Raw genomic sequence first — 15,123 nt, 5'->3', positions numbered from 1 at the left:
TATAGTATATAAAATCATACATTGCAATGTCCTACCAGTCAATACTTCAGCTTCAACCATAACAATACAAGAGCAAACAAGGTAAACCACACCAAACTTGATTGCAGGAAATACGACTTCAGCAACAGAGTGGTCAATGTCTGGAATACTCTACCGGACTCTGTGGTTTCTTCCCCAAATCCCAAAAACTTTAACCTTAGACTTTCTACTATTGACCTCACCCCTTTCCTAAGAGGTCTGTAGGGGGCGTGCATTAGCGCACCAACATGCCTACCATCCCTGTCCTATTGTTTCTTTTATTTTTCTTATATTACTCATTTCTTGTATTCATAACTATGTTTATCCTTATACCTATTATCTTGTAAGCAATTGACAAATCAAATAAATAAATTACATTCCAGGGTTCTAAAGGAGCAGGCAGATGCCAACTCAGAACCACTGTACTGCATCTTTCAAAAATCCTGGAGCACTGGGGAACTACCAGAGGACCGGAAAAGAGCTGATGTGGGTCCCATCTTCAAAAAAGGAAAAAAACCAGACCTAGGAAACTACAGACCAATCAGCCTAATATCAATATCTGGGAAGATACTGGAAAAGATAATAAAAAGACAGATCTGCCAACGTCTAGAAATGAGCAAAGTAATAACTAGCAGTCAGCACAGGTTTGTTAAAAAGAGATCATTCCAAACCATCTTATTTCATTCTTCAACATAGTGACTGAATTAGTAGACCAGCAAAATACTGTGGACATAATATACTTAGACTTCAGCCAGGCATTTGACAAAGTAGACCACAACCTACTTCTTGGTAAGCTAGAAAAAAGTGATAGATAAGCATCACTACCAGATGGATTTGTAATTGGCTGACACGCCATACTCAACGAGTATTCCTTAATGGGTCTATGTCTATATGGAGGGAAGTAAGCAGTGGGGGTACCATCTTAGGCCCAGTACTCTTCAATATCTTCATAAATGACTTAGATGAAGGAATAGAAGGGGAACTTACCAAATTTGCAGACGATACCAACCTGGCAGGAATAGCTAGCACCCTAGAAGATAGGCTCGAAATCCAGGTGGATATTGACAGACTTGATCACTGGGCTCTATCTAACAAAATGAAATTCAATGTAGAGAAAAGTAGAGTATTACACTTAGGCAAGAAAAACCAAAAGTACACCTATAGACTGGGTGAAACCAGGCTTAATAGAAGTAAATGTGAGAGGGATCTTGGAGTCTTAGTGGACAACCAACTAAATATGAGCCAGCAGTGTGCAGCAACAGCCAAAAAAAGCCAATGCAATTCTAAACTGCATTAACAGAGGAATACAATAAAGATCAAGTGAGGTACTAATACCACTCTATAAAGCCTTAGTAAGACCACACCTAGAATACTGCATCCAGTTTTGGTCACCACACTATAAAAAAGATGTTGAGACTGTAGAAAAAGTGCAGAAAAGAGCAACCAGGATGATTAGGGGACTGGAGACTAAAACATATGAAGAATGGTTACAGGAATTGGGCATGGGTAGTCTAGGGAAGAGAAGGACCAGGGGAGACATGATAGCAGTGTTCCAATATTTGAGGGACTGCCACAGAGAGGAAGGGGTCAAGCTATTTTCCAAAGCACCTGAAGGCCAGACAAGGAATAATGGATGAAAACTGATCAAGGAGAGATTCAACCTAGATATAAGGAGAATTTTTCTGACTGTGAGAACAGTCAACCAATGGAACAGCTTGCCTTCAGAAGTTGTGGGAGCGCCATCACTGGAGACTTTCAAGAAGAGAGTGGGCTGCCATTGTCAGAAATACTGTAGGGTCTCCTGCTTGGGTAGGGGTTTGTACTAGATGACCTACATGGTCCCTTCCAACTCTGTTAAACTGCTGTCTGACCAGTCTAGTGCTTTTCTAATGGTTCCTCCAAACTTCAGGACCAGATTTGGGATGATTGCAATGGAAAAAATTAAATACAAAAATCTGAAGCAATACTTTTGTATTACAATGATTTTGGCTATGTTGCATCAGTTGCACACTATGCATGGACCTTCTGTAAATAGAAGTTGATCTCATTTCTTCTAGAAGGATCCAGAAATTTCCAACACTTTCTAAGACCTCTGTATACTACCTTCTAAGGTATACGGATATGCCCTATCCCAAACTAGCACTCTCCAAATGTGTTAGAATACAAGTTATTGTATGTTGATTAGAAAGTATTAAGTTGAGGGAGGTGCCTTTACACAATCCATATTTGAGAGCTTTATTTATTTGTTATCAAGAAAAACATAAATGGCCATGACTCTGCTGGTCCCTGTGAAATGACTCATGATTTTAAGAGCTGTGTAATAGCTATCTCCTGAACAATTTTGTGTTCTGTTTTGGTATTGTTTCTTTTAATGAGCAAGGAAAATGAGCACATTCTTTAACTGTCCCCCACATCTCAAATTAATAGTATATGAAAAGGTGACATATTCTGAAGTCAGTCAAGAAAGACCATTTCAATGCTGTGTACATAAAAGAAGAAATAATAAAAGCCTAAAGCTGTTGCCTAGGTGATTCACAGAATTCAGTTCCATTAAGGTACCCTGAACTTGTCCACAACAGCAAAAATGTCACACTGAAATTAAAGTTAATCATACTTTTCTAAGGTTCTTAAGAAGAAACAGAAAAATTGCACAGGGAATATTTTTTTCCAAAGTGAATCTTTGGCTACACATTTTATCTTTTTAAAGCATGATCTTTTTTGCTTCTATCATAGGAGGACCTTCAGTCCAGAGGTGGTATTCAGCAGGTTCTGACCAGTTCTGGAGAACCAGTAGCAGAAATACTGAGTCAATTTCAAACTGAAGTGAGAAGAAGAATTTGCCCATCATTGACAAACTGCAGTTTAGAGAATTTTGTGCTGACATTTTCCCATGCTCCTCCAGTGGCACAAGAGAATTACTATTAAGCCAACTTCAATCTGCAGTATACTGTATATTTGCATAACGAACTAATTTCATGTGTTCCAAGACTGAATCCTGGTATTTAAAAGATGTCCAGAGAACAACCTTTGGTTTACATCAAAACCAATTGTTTGTTTTTATTACATTTTTGGAACATCCTTTTGTTATAATTGTAGAATTACTTCTAACTGGCAAGAAAGTTCTTTGGTTAGAAGCTCTTTGGCTGTCTCCCAAGAGATGACATCACATCATTTCCATCTAGCATCCTGTTAGCAACGCTTGGGTAAGTCATTAGTTCATCAGTTCAATTTATACTAAAATAACCAGACACATTCCATTGAATGTCTCAGAACTGTTAATGATTACGGGAAGCATCAGACTTTTATCCGGTTTCCCACTCTTTTTCCCTAACGTGATGGTTCAAGGAACTAAATCAGACATTCAGTAGCAAACACACACGCTCACACAATGCCATCCTACTTCAGCAACAGCCAGTGGGAGTCTTTTGGTCATTAATTTCTCAGTCAGAGGAATGTAACCGTTTTCAGAACTGACCAGAAAAGCTGCTGTAGGAAGCAAAAATGCTAAGTTGCCACAATTCAGACTTCAGACTGTAAAGATATTAATTGGACCTCATTAAAGTTATTCAGATGTGGAGAATGAAAAACTGGAAGTGATGGAAGCTTAGAAAGGACGAAGCATGTGTTAATTCACTGCAGTTGTGTCTCTGACTTTTAAAGATTGAATTGTACAGCCACCAATTCTGATTAAATCCTAACTTGCAACTACCTACCATTTATCAATCCTTTGAAACAAGCCTAGCATGTTATCTCCTTGATTTTAAGATACTTGCATAAGAAGCCTCCAGATCCCTCTTCTACCTAAGAGTGCACAATAAATATGCAGAACCAGGGGTTTGTTTGATGCTCTGTAGTCTTGGTGTTTGTGTAAAAGATCTGGAAATACCATGTTGCCAAGCTCTGTCCATTTGCATTATTTTAATGTATGTTTTGGTGTTTGCCTTTCCTTTCTCTCTTATGAATAGCTGTGTTGTGGTGTTTGTGTGCCAGGGTGGCCAGTGAAAAATAATAGAATAAATTGCTGGTATCTGAGAATCAAAGGCCTGGCTTTGAGGTATTACAGCTATCCCACTGGTGCAAAAATAATAATCTTCTATTTAACATTAAGAAGACCAAGGAGGTTATAGTGGACTATAGGAAAAAAAGAGCAGACATTCAGCCACTGTATATAGAGGGAGTTCGTGTGGAACAGGTGGTTGAATGTAAGTATCTCAGGACCATCATTACAAATGACCTGACCTGGAGTGCAAACACCGCTGCTTTAATTAAGAAGGCACAACAATGGTTGTATTTACTAAGGATTCTTAGAAAACAACAACTGGCTGAGAGTCTACTGACTACCTTCTATCGGAGTTCAATTGAGAGTATATTATCCTACTGTCTCTGTGTATGGTTCTCGAGCTGCACAGTGGCAGAGAAAAAGGCAATTCAGAGGGTGATTAAGATGGCCCAAAACATCATTGGCTGCTCACTCCCCTCTTTGGAAGAACGGTACAGGAATAGATGTAAGAGGAAGATATTTAATATATTGAATGACTCCTCTCATCCGGGACATCAGCTCTTTGAACTATTACCATCGAGAAGGAGATTCAGGGTATTAAGAACAAGGACGACTAGATTTAAGAACAGTTTTTATCGTAGTGCAGTTTTGAGTTTGAATGCAGGGTCATAAGATTTTGGTGGAATTTAATGGCTGAGAGTAATGGGGTATTTACATTTTTAAATTGTATAGAGATTATTGTATGGTCTGTTGTGTTTAATTTTATTTTTCTTTCAATGGTGTTGTCCAGTTTTACTTGTGGAAGAGCACCTCATTTCGTTGCACCCGCTTGCGAGTGTAATGACAAATAAATTCTTATGTCTTATGTCTTATGTCTTTTTAGTGAGGTGAGAATGTTTTTAATTTATTTTAAAAGAATTACTGGCAAATTGTAGGAAATGAAACTACAGTATTTCCTTTTCTCTGCAGGGGATTATTGTGTCAGATGAGAAATGTGGACTTCATATTTCTAAAAAAAAACCCCACCAGTTAATTCTTCCAAAGTATGAGCTCAAGAGTTTCCTTGGACTCAGGGTCATTTACTTCTTGGTTTGCACATTAACTATCTAATATTTTCTGGCTTGCCCAACTCTATGAACTTTCCTCCTGTCTCATAGCCACAGTGGCAACACTTTTGTCCATGCTGCAATGCAATTCTTCAGAACTAATGTGCTGAGTTTTCTCTTTATGGAAGTCAGGTTTGTGCTCTTAAGGACAAAAAAACATTGGAAGCAACTTGGAAGTTCTTAAAAGTAATGTTTGCTCTTTGATTGGAACTAGTCTTACTTCATGAAGGCCTATATGAAAGAATCTGCCAAATAAAGTTGGCTAAGATTAATTTCTTCAAATTGTTCTTTGTCCCACTTAATCCTGTATGATTAGTGTACTTCTCATGGGAGAAAACCTACCCTTCAAAAAGATCTTGACTATGCATCAGAATAGTCAAACAAATAGCAACTTCAAATCTCAACAAATAAATGCTCTGTCTTACATATTGGCAAAAAAAATCAGAAAATAAAATACAAGCTGAATAGTCAAGAACTTGTTGATGATCCAAGCTCTGTAAAGGACCTTGGAATACTCATCTCTAATGGTCAAAGTGCTAGAGCCCACTGTAACTACATAGCCAAAAAGGCATTAAGATTTGTTAACCTAATCCCATGTAGCCTTTTCTCTGGTAATATCACACTACTAACTAGAGCATACAAAACATTTGCTAGACCAATACTCAAAAACAAAACATCAGTCTGGAACACACATTACGTATCTGATATTAGCACAGTTGAGAAAGTCCAGAAATATTTCACAAGAAGAGTTCTCCACTCCTCTACTCGTTGTAGAATACCTTATGCCACCAGACTTGACATTCTAGACCTAGAAAACCTTGAATTACGCCATCTTTGGTCTGATCTAAGTATGGTATATAAAATCATACATTGCAATGACTTACCTGACAATGAATACTTCAGCTTCAATCATAACAATACAAGAGCACACAATAGATACAAACTCAAGGTTAGCCGTACCCAACTTGATTGCAGGAAATACGACTTCTGCAACAGAGTGGTCAATGTCTGGAATACTCTACCTGACTCTGTGGTTTCTTCCCCAAAACCCAGAAACTTTAACCTCAGACTGTCTACTATTGACCTCACCCTTTTCCTAAGAGGTCTGTAGGGGGCATGCATAAGCACACCAACATGCCTACTGTCCCTGTCCTATTGTTTCTTTTATTTTTCTTATATGTACCCATTTCATGTATTCATAACTATGTATATACTTATACCTATTATCTTGTGAGCGCTTGACAAATCAAAATAAATAAAATAAAAAAGCATAACCCTGGCCTTGCAGTACTATGTCCTACCAGTCCAAATTTTGACAATGTCAGAATTTGAGAGAGTCATCCTAGACAAATTCTTAATTTGGATTTGGAGAAAGGTAAAAATGAAGCACTTCATTATTATAATGATGGTCTCAGTAGTAGATTGTTCTTACTGAATTACATATATAATTTCCTTTCCATCCTTTGCAGAAGAGCACATTAGCCAAGCTAAACACATTATTACTTACGATCTTGGAGGGAGGATTCAATGATACTTAAAATGGCTTTGACTTTAACTTTGGCAATATCTGCTGGCTGATTTGTCTCTGCTCTAATGGTTAGTGATTCATTTATTATTTTCCTTTCTCCCCTTTCCTCAGTTTGTTTAATATGATTGTATTGCTTATTTTGATATTTGTTACTCAATTCAATTTGATTTGACTCAACTTTTGTCTTGTACAGCAGCAGGTACTGGGGAAACGAATCATTCTGTTTCATAGAATCTAAGAGTTTATTTCAGTCTTTTCTAGGCTTACTGGAGTTGTTCTATCTTTTTCTTATAAAACTTCCTTATCAAATCACTAAATGTCTCCATTTTTCTTCCCTGAATCATTTACAGTGTATTCATATTGGCTGCATTTATTATTTGGAGCAGTTGATATGATGTTAAAGAGACATGTGATTTATACATCACTTTCTGGTGACTTTGGGGCCAACTGGCACCATAATCCTACACAGTGAGGTGGGGCAATTCAAGCAATCCATCTCAGGCACTCTATGGATGAATTTGAGTTCTAGATGACACTTGGGGTATTTCCCAGCAATCTCAAGACAATTCCTTTTAGAACCTTATCAACTTCTTCAACGGGGAGCTCTTGGTAGGATTGCCTCTGAATGTCCTCTCTTTGTATTCTAATCACAGGTTGTTCATTTGATCTATTGATCAAATATATTCCATTGATTTATGGCTAATCACCAGCAGATGAGGTGCCAGAAGGATACCAGGAAAGAAGTTGATAGAAGATAAAAGAGAGAATTTGACTAGGCATGAGTATGTGTCAAAGCTGAGACTTATAGTGTGATAGTCAGGACAGTGAAGTATAGTTATTTCTTCAACCTTATTGGATATGTGGAGTACTGTTTTGCAACCCTTTTCATATCAACTTTTTACGATATGATGGTGTGAAAAAATGTTTAGAGGGCCTCTACAAAATATTAAAGTCAATTGGATTCATTTTGAATTGGAAGTCAGCTGGGCAGGTCTTAAAGAGATAAGCCAGATAATGCTTTAGAACATAACAGAGGTGCTTGAACCTGTTTCTGTTGAAGAAGAAGACAATTTTTGGAGAAATGGTCACTTCTGGGCCGGATACCTTTTCTATCTGGCTTATACTACATCAGAAGCCAGGGAAGGGGCAAGAAGCTGGAACTTGACCATAACTGATTGTTGTAAAAGGTGTTGAAGGCTCTAAAGGGGCTGACCATTTAGGCCTGGTGTAGGCCTAGGTCAGAGGTCTTCAAACTTGACAGCTTTAAGGCTTGTGGACTTCAGCACCCAGAATTCCTTCTCCAGTCATGTTAGCTCAAGAATTCTGGAAGTTGAAGTCCACAAGTCTTAAACTTGCCAAGTTTGAAGACCCTTGGCCTAGGTAGATAATTATAGTCTATGTTCTTACCTCCTGTTTTGGGAGAACATTCTTAAGAAGGTGAAGGGAGCAACAATTACAAATTGCTCTGCAAGCAGCAACATTATATGATTCAGATCTTGGCATTGGATAGAAATCATATTAGTCATATTTGTAATAACTTATGAAATTATCCAGGATTTAGGTTCTGGATTTGTACAAAGCTGGTTGTTTCAAGTAGAATTTGCCTTCTTTTTTTCTCCAAAGTTTTTTATTTTTTATTTTTTACGCATCTCTTTATGTCAGCACCGTGATTCCAGATTACAATATTTATACATAGTCATAGTTACACTTTCAACTTCCTTAATTAATATCACTTCAAATTATTATCCATTCGACTAATCTTTAGATAAATTTCCCTTTCATATTTCAATTCATTAATTCAATATCAAAATCATTTCATCCTCACATATATTTTCAATTCTTTATCCCCTATTATTTCCATTTTCCGCTGACCACCTATTTTATGTTACCTTATGTATTGTTATCATCTAAAACTTTCTCAAGACCAATATATAATTAGACAATAATTAGTCAATGAAAGAAAAATGAGTAAAAGTAAAGTAAGCTTAGTACATTTGGGATCCACATGGTATACCACCCCCCATCTACAATATATCATATATATATTCCAGAGATATTCATATAATCATTTCATATTTTTCTTTGTTTCAAAAATTTACCTATATAATTTAAATAAATTTTAATTCCCCTGCTTTTGATTATAATATAATTCCTTCATTATAAATATTTTACATCCCACATAATCCCTTCTAGTTCATTATATTTTCTATTTTCTCATATCCTTTGTATAATCAATTATATTTTTTATTTCATGTATACCACAAAGAAAAAAAAAACAGTCAATTTCCCCTTTTACTTCAACCTATGGTATTTATATTACCCTAATTCACACTTTTTGAACATAATTAATACCAGATTTTCACCCAGGTCATCATATTCTCTGCTTTCCTAATATCATTTAAATAGTCATTAGCATATTTTAGAATATGTATATATATAAAAAAGAAAGGATTAATAACAATAGAACCCGCTTAATATCGCTCACTCCATCTTCATTTTTCTCATCTATAATTATCTAATAATCTTAAGGTAATTCCCAGTAAGTTATAAACTTCAAATCTCCCCATTCTACATTTCTAATAAAAAATACAAAGATACATTCCCATGTGGTATCCCCCTTTTATGATATATCTAACCCTTATCTCTAAATCTCTCAGCCTTGTCATTTCTCTTAGTTTTAGCCAGCTTTCCGTTTACTAAGTTTTCTTGGCCTTTCCTCTCTATCCCTCTTTTTTTCCTCTAATACTACATTTATTTCCATCTGCCAGTCCCCCATCTTTCCTCCCACCCTTTCCTTTTCTCTTTTTTTGAAATTTCTTCTACAGCTTCTTCTTCTTTTGCTTACTCTTGGGAGCTTTCTCTCTTTTATTTATTATCTCCATCATCAATGTTTTAGTTTTAGTTCCTTTTGTATCTTTTGGCAATGTCTCTGAATCTTCATGTCCATCTTGGCTGTTTTCCTCTTCCTTTGGCTCCTCCTCTCTAGGATTCCTTTGTTCTGCTATAAATTGGCATTACTTTTTCTGCCAGTGTGTCCAATAGTCCTCTTTTTTCTTTTATCATTTCTTTCAGTTTGCAGTTCCAACTTAAATTCTTTGCTTGCTTCTTCCATTTTTTAATCAATTGTGTTATTCTTTATTTTATTAAAGTTAGTTGTAATCCTTACCAAGAGACTCCATTTATATCTCTTTTCCTTCTTGGTCCTTCTATTTCCTTTGCCCAGTCAACTCCCAACAGTCCCAAGATATTGCCTTCCTTTGTCCTCTTGCTGCAATCTCACCCTTTTTCTTTTAAGCTTCAGGGGTTCCTATTATGTTAAAATCTTTTATTTCATGTTTTTTCTCATTCACACATTTAACAGACCAGTAATTTTCCTCAAAGTCATCCAGGAAAAAATGTCTTGTACCATTAGGTGGCGCTCTATATTGCTTCCACTTTTCAAAGTTCATTTTCCCCCCTTTTTCAATTATATTAATATTAATTTTCAAACATTTCAACCATTGCCTTTTTATAAAGTATAATCAATTCCAAGCAAGTTCAGCATTTTATCCAATGCCTAATTAATGCCAGGTTCTGCATAATATTCCAAATTCCATCCTTAATTCTGTTATAGCTCTTTTGTAGTCCAGTTTTTTTTTTATTTACCTTATATTGTCCTCATTTTCTATTCGCTGCTGTTGTACTCTCAGAAGAGGAATCTTTCTTTCTGCTTTCATGGTTATTAAACCAAAAGGTTCAGCTTCTCTTGTCTGGATACACGCCACTAACCACTTCACCTCTCCAGCACACACTTAGGTCCCGGTAGCTTCCCTGTCTGTAGGGCAGCCATTAAAACTGCCACTTCTCCCTGTCTTCCAGGGGAATATATCAAGCCAGGGAGGAGAGATGTGGCTCCCCTCAACTCGGATGATGGTCTCTCCTTCTTCCCCCACCCCTCTGAGGTGGGTCTAATGGTTCCAGTACCATGGGGTCCCTTCAACAGGGTAAGCATGGATTGAAGCTGTGCACGATTGTGGTCTCCATCCGTCCTCAACAGAAGTGCCACCGGAAATCTAGAATTTGCCTTCTTGAAGTATGCTAGAAGAGATTACTTGTTAAGGATCCTTAAAATTCATCAAGCAGTAGAAAACCCATGGATTTTTGCAGGCTATTGGAGTTAAAGCTGTGATAAATATGCACTTAGAATGCTGCTGATAGTTGTGGATTGCTGTATTATTCTTTATATTGTGATTTTTTTTTATTTTGAATACTTTTTAAATAAATGAATAAAATTGTATATGGCTGCCCAACTCAGACAATTTGATTCTGCAAAGTGTATAAGAAGTCATCAAGCTTAAAAAATACAAAAGAAAACAGTGCACACCATTATGTGTGTTTGTTATATAGGTTATGTTTTACATGCAGCCTATGTAGGCATAAAAATAGTTGTAATAAATAAAATAATAAAATAGATCTGGGTCTCCTTCCCAAATTTTCCTTTTATGAAAAATCAGAAAGAGTATCTGTATCTTTTGGCCAATCAAACAAACAGACAGAAATCAGGTAAGAAAATAAATTCCTGAATTTCCTCTATCTAGTTAAACACTTCTATAGCAATCTATTTAAGACAAGACTCAGACACTTTGAAGGAGATCATCCGGTTGAGTATTCAGGATTCCCCTTGAGCAAGTTCATAAGCCTAATCATTTTAGCAGATCCTTACAGGCAAATTTATTATATATAGCTGGAAAGTTAAATGCAATGTCTGGGTTTGCGGCCTGGATATTATTTCCAGAGCAATCTTCCTGACCATTGTTAGAGACTTGAATTGGTCTGCTCTGGCAAGACAGTTCTTAGGCCCATATGGCCCATTACAGGCTGAATCATTCAGTTATGTGACTTATTGACCCAATGTCTGCTGCTAAGGAGAAAAACAAAATTCCACATTAGGCATTATTAAAAAAAAGAGTAAAAATAAAGGAAAGAAACAATAATACTTTTATAAGGGCCAAGTATTCTTCAAATACGATTCAGCAGGAACACAGTACTTTTAAATGATTCATTAAAGAAGACCCTCATTTTTCAGGTTTCTTCATTAGCTGGAAGGAATATATCACTGCTTTAAAGAATCTACTTGCTAATATTAGTGACTTTTAAAGCAATGACACTTTCTTCAGGAAAATATAGGAGCCAAGAATAAACTGGGCTCCTTTAATGAATCCTGGAAAGACTGATATATTCTGTGGGCAGGAGGCTTTCAAAGTGTGCACCTATCCACTTAGTCATTGGTCTGGCCACATTGTAGAATGTATAATTTTATTCAATGCATTTCAAAAAGAATCTTATAGAACTGTAGAAAGGAATACGTGGGGGCAATCAAACTGATCAAAGGACTGGAATACGTGGGGGCAATCAAACTGATCAAAGGACTGGAGTGATTCCATAGAAAGGAGATGTTCAACAACTGAAACTTTTGCTTTGAAAAAATGTTGAGACATGTATAAAATTATTCTTATTGTGGAAGAATTCACTAGGGGAAGCCTTTCTCTTTTGGCCTGTCCGTTTTGCCTGTCTTTCTTTCTCTCAGAATAGGGAGCCATTCAGTGAAGTTGAGAGATGGGAAATCTATGAGAAACAATAGGAAAGATCATTTGTAGTTACAGTTTTCTGAGTGTCTATATTGCTCTTAATATCACAGGAACAAAGTCAATAAAAAGCAACAGCCCCAAAAATCTTTTCTTCAGTCTGGGCTTCTAAAACAAATTATATTACATAGATGAAGAGATGATATAGTACGGTACATCTACCTAGCAGTTTTAATCCCAATTTAAGTGTAATGTTAATTTTTATACATTGTTTTATTTATTGGCTACTTTATATTATACATCAACCAGAGACCCTCTTTGAGGAATATGGCTGGTTTAGAAATATGAAACATTAAAACAATCAATCAATCAATCAATCAATCTGGAGAATAACTTATTCCCCACAGTTTCAGGAGTCTATTCTTGTCCATTCAAGCAAATTACATTAACTAAATGAACAGAATGTATTTCACTTATGGTTATTCAGTCATTAAAGCATACAAAAGAACTATGAATAAGCACATCAAGTTTTTGTATTGGCAAGACAAGCTGTGTCTTCTCTCTAAAATATGCTTGGACTTGTGGTGTGGTAAAGTTGGCAGCAAATATCGGCTGAACCTCTCTTCAGCCAGATGTCACCTCAACCCACAAAAAACACCAATAGAATGCTGAAAATTCTTCCAGAACAAAGGGGAAAAAATATACCCACATAGCCCCCCAGATGGCTGCTTCTCTTGTGCAAATTGCGAAGTGAAAGCTTTAATAATTAGTCAGTTAGTTATGAGCCGTGGTGGTGCAGTGGTTTGAGTGTAGTACTGCATGCTATTTCTGTTGATTGCCGGCTGCCTGAAATTTGGCACTTCAAATCTCACCAGGGTCAAGGTTGACTCAGCCTTCCATCCTTCCGAGGTTGGTAAAATGAGGACCCAGGTTGTTAGGGGCAATATGCTGACTCTGTAAACCACTTAGAGTGGGCTGGAAAGCACTAGGAAGCGGTATATAAGTCTATTGCTATTAGTGAGTGGAGAGTCTAATTAATGAGAAAATATGATCTGTTTAAGATTGAGGTGCACTATTTATGGATAATACAGCTGTCAATCCACACGACTAACCATTTTTAGAAGACTATTATCTACAGCCAAAGAGAGACTTCTGTCTTCTGAGGATGTTCTTGCTTTAGAACATTTTCTGTTTTGGCGGAGACTATAATCGAATGGGAGTGATAGAGTGAAAAAATATCTTATACCACAGTTACTGTTACATAATTATATTAGACTATAGTCTTTTGTTAAGTTTTGATGTTGTTTCTCTAGGTGATGTTGCCTTGTTTCCTTGATTGGGGCATCCCATTTCTTTGTAATAGGTGTTGTGATTATTCATCTTTAAAACATTTAGAATAAATCCTTAACTTGATTTTTTTTAAATCACTTGCGAGATTTCCATCATCATGATTGGTGCATTCATAAGTTTTCTGTGTGTGTCTGTAAGACATGGTAAATTCTACTCTTGGAAATAATATTCTATTTCTTTCAAAGAGATGTCAGATCTTTTATATAAATTGGAATAGTAATGATGAAAGGTTTTTTTTTGTATAGCCAAATTATTTGTTATAACTATGTCACCATGACAACCATGACCTGTCCCACATTATTGAAGTTTGAAGACATAATGCAGTCTAGACCTGATTTTTATCTTAGTATAGTTGCAATGTGATCTGATTTTGAAGGACATTCCAATCAGTCTGTGGCCATGAGCAAGTAACTCTGTTTCTTGGCTTTCTGGGCCAGCTGCCATGGCCAGCTTCAATTGGAAGAACTAGAAGATACTACTACTGATCAGGGGTGGGATTCAACCGGTGTTACTACCGGTTCGGTGACTACGCTGCGTGTGTGTGTAAAACAACCTAAAGCTCTGCCGTCTGGACAGCTGAAAAGCGCTGCGCGCAGGTGCGCAGCATTTGAAAAGCCTCTTTTTTCCTGCTTTTTCAACGTCAGCTGTGCCACTCAAAGCAGCTGAGGTTGAAAAAGCAGGAAATAAAGGACAGGTAAGAGCCCAGGCGGGCGGGTGGGCCAAAGAGCAGCAAACACAGAACCCGGCTCTATAGAACCAGGCAGAACCAGGAGCATTCCAGCCCTGCTACTGATGCTTTGAACGAATGCCACAAATAGCTGGAGGAATGACTGGATAGAGGACTTCCCTCCATTGCTAAAGCACATTGCTTTCTGGCTAATAGGATACTCAGATTTGCTTGAAGTTGGACTATAACTGGAGAGCTTCAGTAGAAGTTCCTCGGACAGAGTCTTGTAGGGTTATCTGGAACAAGTTTATAGCTCTCTTAAGGAAGTGGACATGCTTCTCTAGTCTGTGGGTTCAGTCAACTTTTTGTCAGAATCAGATCTCTCCTGGAATGACCCTTTATTGGATCCCTGCAGAGACATCTTCTCTGAGAAAGGGATTGTCTCCTCAGCCTTGATGGAAACTGTAGTGCCTCCTCCTCAAGATGCCATTGCTAGACCTAATGATTTTGAACAATTTCCACTGTCCCTATTTAGGGATGATGGTTGAAAAGGTGGTTTGGCTTCAGCTACTAAGAATCCTGAAAAGATATATTATCTGGATCCATTACTGTTGGGTTTCAAGTTGGATTAGAGTATGATAATGGCATCAATTTGCACTAATTGAGGATCTGTGGTGAAGCTGAGATGGAGGAAGGCTGGCATTAATCTTATAAGTTTCATATCATCTTTCAGGAGACTCTGAATATCTTGCTTTTGTTGAGTGTTGAAATCTGCATTACAAACTGAAAGAGTTTGCTGAAATTTCTCCAGGTTTTGCCCACATTAGTCTTAATTTGTCATATTATTTCAAGCTGCTAATCAATATCGAAGAATGCAAAAACCACTTCTA

At 37.0% G+C, this 15,123-nt stretch overlaps 1 long non-coding RNA gene across 5 annotated transcripts in view; it reads right to left on the bottom strand.

The window, feature by feature from the left end:
- Nucleotides 1-15,123, bottom strand: part of LOC113435009 (uncharacterized) — a 137,074-nt gene that overhangs the window by 100,581 nt on the left and 21,370 nt on the right. The window contains exon 2 of one of the 5 annotated variants that reach the window (XR_015741160.1): nt 1,028-1,106. The exons of 3 other annotated variants lie outside the window; for them this stretch is intronic. This is a non-coding gene — a long non-coding RNA (uncharacterized LOC113435009). Of the gene's footprint in view, nt 1-1,005; nt 1,107-15,123 lie in introns of all 5 variants that reach the window. One more of the 5 variants, XR_015741161.1, reaches the window with a different exon arrangement.

The sequence above is a fragment of the Pseudonaja textilis genome, chromosome 1 (genome assembly GCF_049901715.1).
Source record: "Pseudonaja textilis isolate UNSWEBS1 chromosome 1, rPseTex1.2, whole genome shotgun sequence".
In the NCBI taxonomy this organism is placed as follows: domain Eukaryota; kingdom Metazoa; phylum Chordata; class Lepidosauria; order Squamata; family Elapidae; genus Pseudonaja; species Pseudonaja textilis.
Note: the sequence above shows the minus strand (reverse complement) of the source record. Positions and strands in the feature narration are given on the sequence as shown.